The 18316-nt window shown below is 46.6% G+C and overlaps 1 protein-coding gene across 3 annotated transcripts in view; it reads left to right on the forward strand.

Annotated features, from left to right (window-relative positions):
• LOC147106611 (N-acetyl-beta-glucosaminyl-glycoprotein 4-beta-N-acetylgalactosaminyltransferase 1-like) overlaps window positions 1–18316 on the forward strand; it is a 950756-nt gene that overhangs the window by 867811 nt on the left and 64629 nt on the right. The gene's annotated exons all lie outside the window — the stretch shown is intronic.

Here is an 18316-nt window from a genome sequence, read left to right on the forward strand (position 1 = left end):
GTAATAACTGAATTGTTCATGAGCTCTGTCAGACATGCCGAGGATTCTGATGAATCCCGTAGGCACGACCATGATTGTCCCGGTCCCGTTGAACAGTGACTCAGCACGCTACCTGTGTAGCTTTCAAAAGCTCTTATAATAATTTGTCCATGCCCACACAAACCACTCTGGGTCCAGGTATATTGTGTGTATCAGTAAAACAGTCCGTGACTACACAAACCACTCTGGATCCAGGTATATTGTGTATCAGTAAAACAGTCCGTGACTACACAAACCACTCTGGGTCCAGGTATATTGTGTATCAGTAAAACAGACCATGACTACACAAACCACTCTGGGTCCAGGTATATTGTGTATCAGTAAAACAGTCCATGACTACACAAACCACTCTGGATCCAGGTATATTGTGTATCAGTAAAACAGTCCGTGCCTACACAATCCACTCTGGGTACAGGTATATTGTGTATCAGTAAAACAGGTTTATTAAGCATTAAACATCCAATACAAAGAAGTAATACTTAACAAGAAGATAGTCACAGTCTGTTCATCGAACCCCAGCGTTCCTTCCGAGTGACCGCGGCACAAGTCTCCTGATGTATCTTGCTGTGTTCTGTTGACCGAAGCTCCCATCAATCTCTGGTTACACGGTGCGCGCTTTCGGTGTTCAAAACCTGTATCTTTATACCCTTTTTCCTCTCGTTTTGCCTACATGGCAGTAATTCACCCTCTGACACCTGGTAAAAAGTCTTGCTTCCCTCGTTAGCCATCTTATGACCTTGTTGATCCTACTAGGTTTTTCTCTGTGCATAACAATGTACCCTTATCTCAGATGTTCACTTTTCACAGAACATTTCCTGGAATGTTTTCTAAATAGTCTGTCCATCCGATAGCTGTACCAATGAAGGATGTCTCCAACTCCTATCTCTCTCTCTAGCTCTTATTTTTTTTCCACAACACTGCCAAATATCATGTCCCCGACAGTCTTCGTGTTTGTGCAGCACAACATTCCATTACTTCAGTGATTTAAAACAGAGGTTTTTAGTCAGGTTGGCATAATATCCCATCCTGCTTTGCTCTGAGCCATTTGCCATTTTATACAGGCTTTTAACATACAATTTCACGTATTATAGTTATATAAAAATGGTTTTAGAATCTTAATACCGTTTACTAAATCCTACAGGTACACCCTATCCTACACCTGTGAAAATCAACACCGCTATTGCTGTGTATACATTCACGCAAAGGCAAAGCACAGACAATTCTGCATCAGCATTAACAGTAAAACATCGCCAAAAATTCAGTTTAGGTGTCACAAATTCACCTTAAACTTTTCCACTCGAAGGTTGTACACTGCCCTTCTATGATCCCTGAAAATGGCTTTGTGATCCCATTGTTGTTGCCAAAAATGGCGCTCCTTATAGGCAGCTTGCCAATTGGGAGGGCGGCAAATCCAGCTAAACGGTCACCACTAAAAGGCAGCCCTTAAAGGGGAGGTACACCATTCAAAGGCGGTCAGTGGAGAACACGTATTGAAACAAGAGGCAACATGAAGTCATCCAGGACCCCCCACCTCCATTTCACCAAAGAGGTTCTCTTGGAGTAAGTGAGGAACAGAAAGGAGGTCTTCTTTCACTCGAATGGACACCGGGCGCTGTGGCAAATTAGACAGCAACAATGGAAAGAAACTTGGCTGAACAGGTCAATGCCAGAAGCATTGTTCCAAGGACCAGGCTACAGGGCAGAAAGAAATTTAACAAGCTCACCAGGACTTAGGGTTGCCAACCCTCCAAGATTGTCCAGGAATTAAGGATTAATCTTCTGGATTAAGAAAACAACCCAGGCATTAAAAGAAATTATGTTTTTTTCATTTGATTTGAACACTTTTGTTTGAGTTAATAAAAGTATTGGAGATGGGCGAAAAAGGTTGTTTGACATAGTGGGGTGGTTGGAGGCGGGATTTCATGTGGTGAAACCTCTAGGAATAAGTTCAACCAGAACTGACAACCCGACCAGGACTGCCAAGTTAAGACTCCATTCCACATCTCTCTTATTTTCTGTACCGCCCTGCACCACCCTATTTTAGCTCCAGCAGTATCAATTCTTCCATTCTGCCAATTCCCATACTTCTTTCCAAGCACACAGGACACTTCACAACACCTGCTTGCACTCATATACAAACACCTATTACTACTCTCACAGCAATTCTCCCCTCTTACCCATACTCACTGTTTCTTTCTCTCATCATACTCACTATGCTAAGCTGCCTCATAAACATCTTCCTGGCACCGTGGGTGGTTCTACTGCACAGGACAGGAGGAAAATGAGCGGGAGAGCTACAGTGATAGGGGATTCTATTGTAAGGGGAATAGATAGGCGTTTCTGCGGCCGCACACGAGACTCCAGGATGGTATGTTGCCTCCCTGGTGCAAGGGTCAAGGCTGTCTCGGAGCAGCTGCAGGGCATTCTGGAGGGGGAAGGTGAACAGCCAGTTGTCGTGGTGCATAAAGGTACCAACGATATAGGTAAAAACCGGGATGAGGTCCTAAAAGCTGAATATAGGGAGTTAGGAGGTAAATTAAAAAATAGGACCTCAAAGGTAGTAATCTCACGATTGCTACCAGTGCCACGTGCTAGTCAGTGTAGAAATAGAAGGATATTTCAGATGAATGCGTGGCTAGAAGAATGGTGCAAGGGGGAGGGATTCAAATTCTTGGGACATTGGAACCGGTTCTGGGGGAGGTGGGACCAGTACAAACTGGACGGTTTGCACCTGGGCTGGACCGGGACCGATGTCCGAGGGGGAGTGTTTGCTAGTGCTGTTGGGGAGGGTTTAAACTAAAATGGCAGGGGGTTGGGAACCTGTGCAGGGAGACAGAGGAAAGGGAAGCAAGGATAGAAGCAAAAGACAGGAAGGAGAAAAGCAAGAGTGGCAGCCAGAGAAATCAAGGGTTTACATCAAACATGGCCACAGTAAATAATAATTCTAAAAGGTCTAAGAGTGTTAAAAAAAAAAGCCTGAAGGCTTTGTGTCTTAAGCGAGGAGCATTCGTAATAAGGTGGATGAATTAGCTGCGCAAATAGATGTAAACGGATATGATATAATTGGGATTACGGAGACATGGCTCCAGGGTGACCAAGGCTGGGAATTCAACATCCAGGGGCATTCAATATTCAGGAAAGACAGGCAAAAGGGAAAAGCAGGTGGGGTAGCATTGCTAGTTAAAGAGGAGATTAACACAATAGTAAGGAAGGATATTAGCTCTGATGATGTGGAATCTGTATGAGTAGAGCCGAGAAATACCAAGGGGCAGAAAACGTTAGTGGGAATTGTATACAGACCCCCAAACAGGAATGCTGAGGTTGGGGATGGCATTAAACAGGAAATTAGAGACACGTGCAATAAGGGAACAGCAGTTATCATGGGTGACTTTAATCTACATATAGATTGGGTTAACCAAATTAGTAACAGTACTGTGGAGGAGGAATTCCTGGAGTGTATGTGGGATGGTTTCCTGGACCAATATGTCAAGGAACCAACTAGAGATCAGGCCATCTTAGACTGGGTATTATGTAATGAGAAAGGATTAATTAGCAATCTTGTTGTGCGAGGCCCCTTGGGGCAGAGCGATCATAATATGATAGAATTCTTCATTAAGATGGAGAGTGTAGTATTTGACTCAGTGACTAGGGTCCTGAATTTAAATAAAGGAAACTACGATGGTGTGAGGCGTGAGTTGGCTAGGATGGATTGGGGAACGTTACTTAAAGGGTTGACGGTGGATAGGCAATGGCAAACATTTAAAGATCACATGGATGAACTACAGAATTTGTTCATCCCTGTTTGGCATAAAAATAAAACAAAGAAGGTGACTCAACTGTGGCTAACAAGGGAAATTAGGGATAGCATAAGATCCAAGGAGACGGCATATAAATTGGCCAGAAAAAGCAGCAAACCTGAGGGTTGGGAGCAGTTTAGGTTTCAGCAAAGGAGGACAAAGGGATTAATTAAGAGGGGGAAAATAGAGCATGAGAGTAAGCTTGCAGGCAACATAAAAACTGACTGTAAAAGCTTCTATAGATATGTGAAGAGAAAAAGATTGGTGAAGTCAAGCATAGGTCCCTTGCAGTCAGAATCAGGGGAATTTATAATGGGGAACAAAGAAATGGCAGCCCAATTAAATACATACTTTGGTTCTGTCTGCACAAATGAGGACACAAATAACCTCCCAGAGATGTCAGGGAACATAGTGTCTAATGAGAGGGAGGAACTGAATGAAATCAGTATTTGTAGGGAAATGGTGTTCGGGAAATTGACGGGATTGAAGGCCGATAAATCCCCTCTGCCTGATAATCTACATCCTAGGGTACTTAAGGAAGTGGCCCTAGAAATAGTAGATGCATTGCTGGTCATCTTCCAAAATTCTATCGACTCTGGAACAGTTCCCATGGATTGGAGGGTAGCTAATGTAACCCCACTATTCAAAAAAGGTGGTAGAGAGAAAATGGGGAATTATTGACCGGTAAGCCTGACAGTAGTGGGGAAAATGCTAGAGTCCATTATAAAAGATATAATAGCAGAGCACTTGGAAAACAGTGACAGGATCGGCCAAAGTCAACATGGATTTACAAAAGGTAAATCGTGCTTGACTAATCTACTGGAATTTTTTGAGGATGTAACTGGTAGAATAGATAAGGAAGAACCAGTGGGTGTGGTGTATTTGGACTTTCAGAAGGCTTTCAATAAGGTCCCGCATAAGAGATTGGCATGTAAAGTTATAGCACATGGGACTGACTTGGCTAGAGAACTGGTTGGCAGACAGGAAGCAAAGAGTTGGAATAAACGGGTCTTTTTCCGAGTGGCAGGCAGTGACTAGTGGGGTACCGCAGGGATCGGTGCTAGGACCCCAACTATTCACAATATATATTAATGATCTAGATGAGGGAACTAGATGTAATATCTCCAAGTTTGCAGACGACACAAAGCTGGATGGGCGTGTGTGCTGTGAGGAGGATGCTGAGAAACTCCAGTATGATTTGGGCAGATGCATGGCAGATGCAGTATTATGTGGATAAATGCGAGGTTATCCGCTTTGGTGGCAAAAACAGGAAGGCAGATTATTATCTGAATGGCAATAGATTGGGAGAAGGGGAAGTGCAACGAGACCTGGGTGTCCTTGTGCACCAGTCGCTGAAGGTAAGCATGCACGTACAACAGGCGGTTAAGAAGGCAAATGGTATGTTGGCCTTCATAGCGAGAGGATTCGAGTACAGGAGCAAGGATATCTTGCTGCCGTTGTACAGGGCCTTGGTGAGAGCATACCTCGAGTATTGTGTGCAGTTTTGGTCGCCTTATCTGAGGAAGGATGTTCTTGCCATGGAGGGAGTGCAGCGAAGATTCACCAGACTGATACCTGGGATGGCAGGAATGACGTATGAGGAGAGATTGGGTCGATTGGGCTTATATTCGCTGGAGTCTAGAAGAATGAGAGGGGATCTCATTAAAACTTATAAAATTCTAACAGGACTAGACAGACTAGATGCAGGAATGATGTTCCCGATGGCGGGGGAGTCGAGAACCAGGGGTCACAGTCTAAAGATAAGGGGTAAGCCATTTAGGACAGAGATGAGGCGGAATTTCTTCACCCAGAGAGTGGTGAACCTGTGGAATTCTCTGCCACAAAAGGCATTTGAGGCCAATTCATTAAATACATTCAAGAAGGAGTTGGAATATATTTCTTAAGGCTAAAGGGATCAAGGGATATGCGGAGAAAGCAGGGACAGGGTACTGAATTTGGATGATTAGCCATGATCTCATTAAATGGCGGAGCAGGCTCGAGGGACCGAATGGCCTACTCCTGCTCCTATCTTCTATGTTTCTATGTAAAACTCTTCAGCAGGGCACACACTAACCCACTTCCACTATTCTAGCAGGAAAACCTGGCTCAAAAAAGAGAGTGTGAGAACACACAGAGGACCTGCTAGGCTACAAACTCTGATACCAATGGATGAGGTGACCATCGAAAACATTGACAGAGGGCACGCAGCATTGCAATGGCAAGGCTGGAGGTCACGCACAGCAAGCTGTTTGGGCATCTTCGCTGCCTTTTCTCTTTCTGTTAACTCTCTCGCTCATATACTTACACGTACACACAATCAGCGTGACTACCCCATGTGGTATAGATAATGAGTGAGAGCGACCTACGCTGGGTGATGCACCAAGTAAGCAGGTGCAAGTGGAAAGGACGGCCCAGGAAACAGCTCATTGGAAGGCAAGCTCACATCCTAGCCCTGCTGAAGAGGACAGAGATGCAGACTTTAGAGGCCCCAATATTTAAACGAAAAATGATTAATGCGCACCTGCAATTGCTGAAGGTATGGGTTGCCTGGCAGGGAGTTCGTGCAATATATTGGAGCTAGTGGAGGAGCCTGCTACTAAGTTGTATGAAGCTCTCATTGGCATTGTCAACCATGGAACATGAGGTCACCGAGCTACTGAGGTGAACCTAACCAAGCTACTGAGATATTTACACCTGCAGACTTCCCGTTTACCCATTGTGGAGTGCACACTAAAAAAAAGACTTGCATTTATACAGCACCTTTCATGACTGTACAGTCCTAAAGCACTTTACAACCAATGAAGTACTTCTGAAGTATAGTCAGTGATGTAATATAGGAAACGTGGCAGCCAATTTGTACACATCAAGCTCCCACAAACAACAATGTGATAATAACCAGATAATCTGTTCTAATGATGTTGGTTGAGGGAGAAATATTGGCCAGGACACCAAGGAGAACGTCTTCGAAAAGTGCCATGGGATCTTTTAGGTCAACCTCAGAGGGCAGACGGGGTTTTGATTTAATGTCTCATACTGGAATTCTTTGAGGATGTAACTGGTAAAATAAATAAGGGAGAACCAGTGGATGTGGTGTATTTGGACTTTCAAAAGGCTTTTGATAAGGTCCCACATAAGAGATTAGCGTGTAAAGTTAAGGCACATGGGATTGGGGGCAAGGTACTGACTTGGATAGAGAACTGGTTGGCAGACAGAAAGCAAGGAGTTGGTGTAGTGTCCGCGTATCAATAACACACGGACTGCAGGAGGACGGTAATAACAGGTGTTTACTGAACAGAGGGTATGCTGGAACTAACTGTACAAATTACTACACGGTGTTATATACAGGTGTGGTCACTACTGGTACTGCAGTATACAGGGGCTGTAAAAGATAGTTCCTCTCTTAAAGGTGCATACATTACAATTCCTCCCCTTTTAGATAAACAGTACATAACATTCATTTAACAATTAAATAATAACTAATTACAATTAAAATTTCCTTTGTACTATATACATCAGCTGAAAGTAATCATTTATAAATTCAGTCTTTGAGGAGGCTTCCTGATCCTGTCTGGATAGCGCCTTTCTCGAGTATCCTGTTCTTGTGGCGGAGTCGATTCTGGCTCATTGTCATTGGTTGGTTCGTCAGCTTCCCATACCACTGATTCTGAGGTAGACGCAATCTGTACTTCGGGTTCATCACCAGGTGCGTATGATCGTGGCATGGGTTTGACTTGTTCCTGGGACTCTAGAATCTGGTCAGCATGGCGTCTCACGATGCTCTCTCTAACGTCCACTGTGTACATTAGTGGTCCCTGCCGTGTGCATATCGTTCCTGGCTGCCATTTTTCTGTTCGGTAGTCGCGGCCCAAGACTGGTTGCCCTATCTTGAAGCTCCTGGTTGGCTTCTCATTGATGTGCTGGAATTGCTTATTCTCAACATCTCGTCTTATGTTTGGTTTGAGCAAATCCAGGCGACATCTTAACCTTCGGTTAAAGAACATCATGGCTGGAGCTTGGTTGGTGACTGCATGTGTCGCATTCCGGTAAGCAAACAAGAAATTATCCACCTTGTGTTGCAGTGGTATGTTGTCGTTATACATCGCCTTTATTGCTTTTTTAAAGGTTTGAACAAACCTCTCAGCCAATCCATTTGTGGCTGGATGATATGGGGCGGATGTGTAATGCTTTACCCCATTATTCCTCAAAAACCTCCGGAAATCCTCGGACACAAACTGTGGTCCATTCTTCTATTTCGTTGTCGAAAGCAGTGATGCTGCCACTCTTCGGCATCTTGGATGGTTTAAAATGGCGCCTCCCGTGCTTTTCCTTCTTCCCCAATGGATTAAAATGGCGCCTCCCGCGCTTTTCCTTCTTCCCCCGCTGCTGCCAATGCTGCTCCTAGCGTTCTAAATAGTAATGGCGGCGCCCCGCGGCTTTCTGCGCGTCTCTCTTTTGTTAATTAATTTTCTTAGTTTTATTCTTCTTCGATGCTGTCCACTGCGCGTCTCTTTTCCTTCCCCCTTTTTTATTTTCTTTAATGCTGCCCGGCTCTTGAGCACCGGCCGCGCCCTGTGCACTCCACCCTCTCTCTCTCTTTTTCTCCCCGACGACGCTGCTTGGCCCCCTTGCAGAGCCGCTCGATCGAGCTCTAGCCCGCCGCAGTCCGGGAAGGGTCAGCGCACTACGTGCTACCAGCCCGATTTGCTGGAACACCTTGACTGGAGAACCAAGCCCAGCTCTCCACAGCTTCCCCTGCGATTCTCTGAACTCCGATGGATCACTGGGCGGTTGCCCACGGTCAACGCCCGTTGCTCTGGCTTCGACCTCCAAGAAGCTTCTTTTCAGGGATGGATCCCCGTGAGGTGATGCAGTACTGCAGGTGAGTTTGAACCTGCTCGTCGCCACTGTAGTGTCCGCGTATCAATAACACACAGACTGCAGGAGAACGGTAATAACAGGTGTTTACTGAACAGAGGGTATGCTGGAACTTACTGTACAAATTACTACACGGTGTTATATACAGGTGTGGTCACTACTGGTACTGCAGTATACAGGGGCTGTAAAAGATAGTTCCTCTCTTAAAGGTACATACATTACAGTTGGAATAAACTGCTCTTTTTCCGAGTGGCAGGCAGTGACTAGTGGGGTACCGCAGGGATCGGTCCTTGGACCCCAGCTATTCACAATATATATTAATGATCTGGACGAGGGAACTAGATGTAATATCTCCAAGTTTGCAGATGACACAAAGCTGGGTGGGCGTGTGTGCTGTGAGGAGGATGCCGAGAAACTCCAGGATGATTTGGACAGGTTGGATGATTGGGCAGAAGCATGGCAGATGCAATATAACGTGGATAAATGCGAGGTTATCCACTTTGGTGTCAAAAACAGGAAGCCGGCTCCAGCGACGCTATTTAAAGGAATCATCACCAACCACTCGCACCTGACAGGGTTTTGCAGTTTGAGTGGCTGTGTGCTACTTCCTGCAACTGCAAGAGTTTTCTTTAGTTATTTCAAGGTTATTTGTTATCAGGGAGTGTTCTGGCAAGTACAAAACTCCCTCATTATTTTTGAAACACTTCAAACTGCAACACTTGTTAAAAGCCATGGGGGTTGTACTGGCAGTCGACCTCATCCTCCAGGATCTACGGCAGAGGGAGTGGAGGCAGCGAGAAAAACGGGAACATGTGCACAGAGGGAGGAGGTGGGCCATCAGGGCTCTCAACAGGAGGCCTTATGCTCTGAGGGTCTTCCAATATCACTTCTCCTACCTGCAATTAAGTGAGGAGCAGTGTATTAGGAGGCTGTGCTTCACCAAGGAAGTGGTCACAGAACTCTGCCACCTCCTGCAACTGGACCTCCAGCCTCAGACCAGGGTGACCACGGCTCTCCCAGTGGCAGTCACGGTCACCGTGGCCCTTAGTTTCTTCATCAGTGGATCCTTCCAGTCAGCAGCAGGAGACATAGCTAACATCTCAGTTCGCCGTCCATTGCTGCATCCGGGAGGTCACTGAGGCTCTCTACACAAGGAGAAGGGACTACATTGGCTTCCCAATCACCAGAGAGAAGCAGGACGAGCGTGCATGTGGCTTTGCCAGGATAGTGGGCTTCCTCACGGTGCAGGGCGCCATCGACTGCACCCAAGTGGCTTTGCGGGCACCGCATAACAGTCCTGAGGTCTTCCGTAACGGCAAAGGCTTCCACTCACTTAATGTGCAGTTGGTGTGCGACCACACACAGCGAATCCTCAATGTCAATGACCGCTATCCTGGCAGCAGCCACAATGCCTTTATCCTGCGCCAGACCGGTGTGCCAACACTCTTCCAGCCACCACCTCCAGCTCGAGGGTGGGTGCTACGAGACAAGGACTATCCGCTCTCCACCTGGCTCATGACTCCCCTCCGCAAGCCCAACCCCCATGCTTAGCACTCATATAATGACAGCCATGCTGCCAGCAGGAATATCATCGAGCATACCATCGGTCTACTGAAGCAACAGTTCCACTTCCTTGACTCCTTGGGAGGAGCCCGCCAGTACTCGGCTGAGCGGGTGTCCCATTTTGTGGTGGTCTGCTGCATGCTCCACAACTTGGCCATCATAAGAGCGCAGCCCTTGCCAGCAGGGATTGCGGGACCACCTCAGGAGGAAGACAAGGAGGAAGATGATGAGGAGGAAGAGGAACAGGAGGGAGGGAGGAGGCAGCCAGACAATCGGTCTTCCAGACGGGCTGTCCGTGACCGGCTCATCAGACTCTGATTTGCTTGAATGAAATCCCAGACCCCCATAGCTCACCACATCCCCATCATACCTTCTGTGTTGAATGGATATTTACTAGTCCTAGCCCCTTTAGGGCTACCCCGGATCAGGCATATTTCTCAGACGTTCACTTTCAACTAAAGTTTGAGGTAGCCGAATCTTAAAGACGCTTAATTGGGTCTAAAGGTCTGGGCTATCTCTCCCTAAAGGAAAGGAACAACCCGAGAATGTTACCGTCCTCCAGATAGCACTTTTAATAAGTTTAGCTAGACTATAACGTTACGGATATTATGAGGGTCCGGAAAACTCCCCCAGAAATGTAACTCTCCACCAAAGAGTGTACAGAGATTGAGTTCACGAGTTTTTGATACAGGAGACTTATGTGAGACAATTCTAAAAATATATAGAGATTTATTAAAGAACCGACATGCAATTTACAGTTGGTGAATCAGTCAATCGCAACATTAACAGTTCTAAAAAGAGAAAAAATACTATCTTTTTAACAGAGAATCTTACTTTTAAATCTTAACTTTGCTACAGTATTACAGTCCTTAAAGTTTTCTTATACAGGATATCCATCAATATCAAATACCTTTGATCCCTGAGGTACAAAGAGTTGGAGACTACAGAGCCGCCTCTGAAGCCGAGAATCACTTTGCCCGATTAAAGCGAGTCTGATATTCCATTTGAGAGTTCATTATTTATACCCTTTTCCAGTGGTATTTCCTTTAAGGTTTTCTGATGATGCAAGTTAATTATCTCTATTGATCTTTCTGCCGACCTCTGCAATTCTTACTGCTACATCAGCCAGAATCTTGTCTCAGCTCCAGGTGTTCTGGGTTGACCATATAAAAATGGTGTGATGGGCAGGTGTTCCTTATTTTATGTTATCTTTACGAGGGCAGATGTTCCTTATCTTACGTGCCATCGTTACGAAGTTTAAATTAGAACACCTTATCCAGGCTGAACCATTGTTTTGTTCCCAAAAGGTCAGCTTGTCGGAGCCATGCACCTTCTGTTTCAATAAGGTTATTTATTCAGGGTCAACAACTGTCTTATCTCAATAGCCAGAATTCTTTCATAGCTATTTCAGAGTTAGGTTTCTAAATTTCCAAACCTAGTTTGTCATGTTTTAGTAAGGCCAGAATTCTTTCATAAGATAGTGTATTTTTCTGAATAGGTTATATGGCTTATTCCTTCACACACTGTCTCATGCCATATTACAGCGTTCTTATGGGCGCAAAGCTGAAATGAGAGATACTACAAAAGATTCCAAACACAATTAATAAATTATCTATAAACATATCACACATATTACATGAATACTATTAACTACTCACCCTTGTGCAATCCCTTAGTGCCTGTCGTTCGTGTGCCTTTTCCTACTCTCGTGCTCCTACACAGTGCGCCCCCAGTGGCTGCAGCATGGCTGCTAGGTTTCCGTGTGGGACACTTCAGATGGCCTTGCAGGACGACCTCGACCTCGACCAGCTATGGACCTAGAAGGCCTGGCTGTAGACTGCACCACCTTGGCATCTGCGGCAGCAGTCTGGGCTGGCTGGCTGAGAGGCAGCTGCAAGGGCAATGCAGGTGTGGCAGTGGTGGGAGTAGGAATGCTCTCATCCTGAGAGTGGACAGCAGATTCCTGCTCCACAGACCCACTGCCACTCCCCCAGGGCAGGGCCTCAGTATTCCTAGCAATCTTTTGGAGCACAGATTGCTGGCCTGCTGCGACACTGTGAAAGCCCCGTTCGACAGTGGTAGACCCAGCCATGATGGCAGTTGTCAGAGCTTGGGTGGCATCATGCTGAAACTGCATCTCCTCATCTGAGTCCTGTGCAGAAGAACTCGTGCGCGAACTCACCCTCTGGGGAGCTGGCCCCAGAGCTACCCTTTCCCCCTGGCCTTGCTGTAACGCAATCATGCCCGGCGTCTCATCCTGTGCCGGTCCCACTATTACACAGGTCTCTAAAAAACGTGTTGTGCCAGTATCTGAGCTGGTGTCTGCGAGTGATGCAGTGACGCGGTGTGTTCTTCTTCCTCCTTTTCTCCCCCCGGGGACAGGCTGCTCAAGTGCTTGCTGATTATCTGCAAGCAGAAAGACAAGAGTCGGGTTAAGGTGAGGGGAGGGGGGCAGGAAGGCAGAAATGCATGCATGATTAGCATGAAAGTGAGAAATCATTGTTCGCTGAGTGGGATGTGAGCCGAAGGAGTAGGAATTAACATACTGTTGTTGTCCCTAAGGGGGTCAACGTCGCCAGTGGCCACGGTGCTCACCACCTGGTGCACAATGATCTCCAGCACTCTCGTCTCCAGCTGGCTCAGCTGTTCAATATGGGTTTGACCCCCGCCTGTCCACTCCTGCTCACACTGGTTGTGAGTCACCTTGGCCTGCAAGAGAAAGGGAAGTGTGTGAGTGAGTACGGTGTCATGTGTTTGGGTGATGTGCCTGCCATAGTTGAATAGCTGCCATTGTGTGCAAGGTGTGAGATGTGGGTGTGAGTGTTGCTAGGTAGAGATAGTTGGTGGGTGAGTGCTGGGGGTGTGGTGCATTGGTGGTATGTAGCATTTGTTGAAGCCTTCACTCACCCTGACCACCCATGTAAGGTCGTTAAACTCCTTCCTGCACTGGGTGTGGGACCTGGGAACCACAGTTCTGTCTGAGACGTGGTGTGCCACCTCCCTCCACATAGTCCGGCTGACTTGTGGCGAGGGCCTCCTGCCAGTTGCTGGGTACAGGACCGCCCGCCTTCACTCCACCGCTAACACCAATGCTTCATCTGAGAACCTTCAGGCTCTCTCCCTGATTCGACTATCTGCCATCAGGATTTGTAAAGAACTCTTCCTTCTCCTTGTCCCTCTTCTTATGGTTGTTGGGGCAGCTGCACACCCAACAATGCTGAGAATGAGGAGCTGCAGCAGCAATGAACCTCCCCTTTAAATAATAAAAAAGCCTGTAGCAATCATTACTTGCAATTAGACTGCCCCGATATTGGTCTACCTTTTCAGTGTAGCGTCACTGAGCTTGAGCTTTTAGACTAGAATCATGACTGCAATCATTTTAATGAGTGAGCACGAATTTTGCATGCATCCTACATGATTTTCAGTTAACCTTTTTTTGTCTAAACACTGCCCTTTTCTTGGCTATAACGAAGTTCTAGCCTACTAGTAAATTGGATAAATCTAGGATTGATGTACGCATGGAATCCAAAACAGATAACCTGGTTCCTTATGGTTGTGCTTTCATAGATAGACTGAAATGAAGAGCCTGTTTGAAATTATGTATGAGCCATCTGTATTGAGTGGAAGTAAATATTACCCAATATCAAAGTGTCTTGCTTGTAGGGACATCAATGCTTAATTGCAGCTAGTGGAAGAGAGTTGGTGTCTTTTTTCCATCAACACTGCATAGCAGAATGTAACAAACTAGCTGAGTGCAGCCTTCGTGGGCAGTTTGTTATGGGGATAGTCCATCTTTGCAAAAAGTAGGGCAACCACATGTCTCTGTGTCAGCTATTCCACACTCCACGACTTATTATCTGATAGGTGGGCTGCTTCTCACCTGTAGACTCCAACCCCTCTGCTTCATCTTTCTCTATTTTATCGATGATATTATGATCAGTGATCGTCTAAACTTTCCTCTCTCATTGCTTCAAAACTCAAATATGATGTCTTACATGCTCTTCCTTTTACTACAAGCTGTCAAGTCACGATTCACCTTTTTTATTTGTTTACTCTCAGGATGTGGGCAATGCAGGCAAGGCCGCATTTAATGTCCACGCCTAGTTGCCTTGAGAAGGTGGTGGGTCTTCTCCTTAAACCACTGCAGTCCTTGTGATGATGGTGCTGCCATAAAGGTGTTAGATAGGGAATTTCAGGATTGTGACCTAGCAACGATGGAAGAATGGTGTAGATATATGCCCAAGTCAGAATATTTTGCGACTTGGATGGGAACTCGGAGGTTATGGTGTTCCCACAACACTGCTACTTTTGTCCTTCTTGGTGGTAGAGGTCACAGGGGAAGAAGGTGGTGTCGAAGTAACCTTGATGAGTTGCTGCAGTGCATCTTTTCAATCGAGCATACTGCTACCGCAATGTGCCAGTGATGAAGGGGGTGAATATTGAGTCCAGGAGCACCAATCAAGCAATAGTGTTGAGCTTCTTAGGTGTTGTGGCTGCACCCACCCAGGTGAGTGATGAGTATTCCATCACATTCCTGCTTGAGTCTTGTAGATGGTGGAGAGGCTTTGAATGGTCAGGAGGTGAGCTATTTGTCGCTGAGTACTCAGCCCCTGTTGTAACCACAGTGCCGATATCCCTAAAGTCCAGTTCAGCTTTTGGTTAGTGGTGACCCCAGGATGTTGATGCTGGTTCCAGTGAAGTTCATGGGAGAGGGATTGATTTCAATGGAAATAAAAATCAGGAGAGATGTAAAACGGGCTGCTGATTCGCTATCGCCCGTTTTACACTATCGCACAAAGCCAAAATTTCACCCACTGTTTCTACTCTGTCATTCTTTCCTAGGGCCTCAAAACTGTGCAGCTCTTTACCTCCCTCAGTCTTCCCTACCAGCTTTCAACATATATTGGGCCAGAAATTCGGGTCGGAGGCTCCCCGCGGGTGCAAGCCCCCGACCTGCACTTACCTAGCGCGCCAGCCGTTGTGCTGTGGGCCCACGTGGGATTCCAATCCTGGGCCTCCTCCAACTGCTGGCGCGCAGTGCTTGCGTATCCCAGGGGCACAGTTAGTTCGAAGTGTCCCCTGGGATCACGTGGGCCATGGAGAGCCAATCGTAGCAGGGAATCTCTATTCATAGATTTGACAGGAAGAAATAGAGATCGGCCCCAAAACATAACTAAAACGTCAAATAAATTTTTTTAAATATCACATTTTTAAAATAACTATAAATTACATAAAATACCTATTTTAAACAATAATTTAAATTTTTGAAAAAATTAATTACAGTTTTTAACGGGGCTAAAAATAAACTTACCTTTCTTTAAAGTATTTAAAAATAATAAACCTGTGGAAAAAATGTTTTAATTTTACTTAATTCACCACTTACCTTGTTAAAAGCAGGCCTTGTGACTGCTTTTTAAAAGCGTAGCTGCTGGAGACGTACCCTCCTGGAGAAACCTGCAAAAAAAATGGAAGTTCCAGGCATACGCGCTGCCTCTCCAGCGCACGCATTCGGCCTGTGAACCCCTTCTTTCAAGGGAATGGAAGTTCCGGTTTCCCGCGCATGCGCAGCGCATGCACGAAACCGGCACTTTCGTTGGCCCTACGCGTGAGTACCCAACGTGTACTCACCGGTGGGGACCCGAATTTCTGGCCCGTTCTTCACTACTTCTTGACATATGTAATTTTCTGTCTTGGTGGCGTCTGACACTAAGGGCTAGAAATTGGGTACCTTAGCGCCTCCCGTTAGCATCTCCAGGGGTCACTAACAGGCCACAAACAACTTTTTGCCCAGGCGTGGCACCGCTAATGACTCCCGCTAAATTCAGCGGGAGTTTAGCGGCGGCGGTAACCGGTAGCGCCCCGCTCTTCTGCACAGGCGATGACGACGTTATCACCGTGCGCAACGCCCCATTTTTGCCCCACCTACAAATTGGCTCGCACCCCCTGAATCTGCGCTGGTCGAGGACAGCGGCAGGAGGCTCGCGGGGTGCTAAGTAAAGCGAAGGTGGCGGGCGGGGAAAAAAAAATCAGCCGACTTACTTGTCACTCTTGTGTGCCAGGCCTCGCAGAGTTGTGGGCTTGGGCGCTCCCCTTTAATGAGGGGAAGAGCCCTTCCATGCGGCAGCACTACGTGGCCCAGTGCATAGCGCTGCAGAATGCACCGCCCTGATATTCGGGGTAAGCGCTCTAAGAAGGAAGTGAAGTGCTTGAATTAGCGCTCCACCTCCCTCTTGGGGCACTAATACTGAATTTTGATGTCACCGGCGCTAAAGATGTTAGCGCCCCAAAATGGTCGATACCAAATTTTTCCCCCTATAGGCCTTGGACTTTCACTTAGGTTTCTCTTTCTTTTTTTAAAACTGCTAGGTATACTGGAAAATATAAAGAACATTTTATTTTTCTGCCTTGGGTCTACCATGTTGAGAGATCCCGGTTACTGATCAGCAGCCAATTGGCTGGAAATATTTTGATAAAATTGGAGAGTTAATTTTAAATGTTAGATAGAATTTCATAGGGGGAAAAAAGCAGTAGGTTAGCGCCTCCCGTTAGCGCCTGCAGATGGTGGTAACGGGGTGCTGATGCAGTAGCGCTGGGGCGAGGCAAATCCAGCACCGCACGGCAAATTCGGCCCCCCTGTTGCGCCGCCGATACGAGGTACCGCTGGGGACTTCAGCGCCAGGCAGATCATGATGTCAGTGAATGTGCAACGCTCACTGGCCACCCGATCTGGAAAATTCATTGGCGCCACTTACCTAAGTGCCTCAACCAGACAGCAACAGGGAGAGCTAGCGTGCAGCTGCAGGAAGCCGGCTCCAGTGACATTATTTAAAGGTATCAGCATTAATCACTCTCAGCTGTCAGGGCAGGTTAGTTTCAGCGGTTTCTTGTCAGCTTCATCCACTGGAACAGTTTGTATCAGCAGCCGTCAAGCAAGTGCAAAGTAGCTACATTTATTGCTCAAAGGTTCAAACTGCTACACTTGGCAACATTAATGGGGGCTGTACTGGTGCCACCTCGCCTTCCAGGATCTACAGCAGAGGGAGTGTAGGCAGCGAGAAATACGGGAACATGTGTGCAGAGGGGTGAGGAGGGACATCAGGGCTCTCACCAGGAGTCCTTACCCTCCGAGGGTATTCCAACAGCACTTCTCCTACCTTCAATTAAGCGAGCAGCAGTGTATAAGATGGCTCTGCTTCACCAAGATAGTGGTCACAGAACTCTGCTACCTCCTCCAAACAGACCTCCAGCCTCACACCAGGATAACTTAAACCCCAGATCCCTTTTGCTCACCACATGCCCATCATACCATCCCTGTGTCATGCCACATCACAGTGTCCTCCTGGGCGCAAAGGTGAAATGAGAGAGACCACAAAATATTGCAAACTCCATTAATAAATTTATGCATAAACATATCACGCATATCACATTCACTCTAATAACTAATGACCCTTGTGCCTACCATAGGTGAATAGCTGTTATTGTGTGCTAGGCGTGAGATGTGGGTGTGAGTATTGGTAGGTAGAGATTGTTGGTGGGTGAGCGCCGGGGGGTGTGGTGCTTTGGGCAGTGTGTGAAGCTTGTGGTACAGATGGTGGTATGTAGCATTTGTTGAAGCATTCAATCACCCTGACCACCCGACTGAGATGGATCTGCCATAAGCACACCTGCTTCAGTCCTCTGGCTCCTTCTCCTTGTTGTGCTTCTCCTTGCTGAGGTAGCTGCACAGCCAGCAATGCTGAGAATGAGGTGCTGCAGTATCAATGAACCTCCCATTTAAGTACTGGGAAAAGCCTGTGGCAATGATGAGTTGCGATTAGACTGCACCCGATATTGGTCCACCCTTTCAGTGTAACGCCACTGAGCTTGGCCTTTAAGACTTGATTTAGCGCTCCAATCATTTCTTTGAGCAGTGAGAATGAATTTTGCGTGCAGTCTAAAGCATTAGCACCTGGCACTAATTCTCAAACTTTTCTAAAGATACTGCATATAATGAATTACTAGCCCCATGGAGGGTACAGCACAGAAACAAGCCATTCAGCCCA

The sequence above is a fragment of the Somniosus microcephalus genome, chromosome 15 (assembly GCF_052327205.1).
Source record: "Somniosus microcephalus isolate GS21.2 chromosome 15, FLI_Smic_1.0, whole genome shotgun sequence".
Classification (NCBI taxonomy): Eukaryota; Metazoa; Chordata; class Chondrichthyes; order Squaliformes; family Somniosidae; genus Somniosus; species Somniosus microcephalus.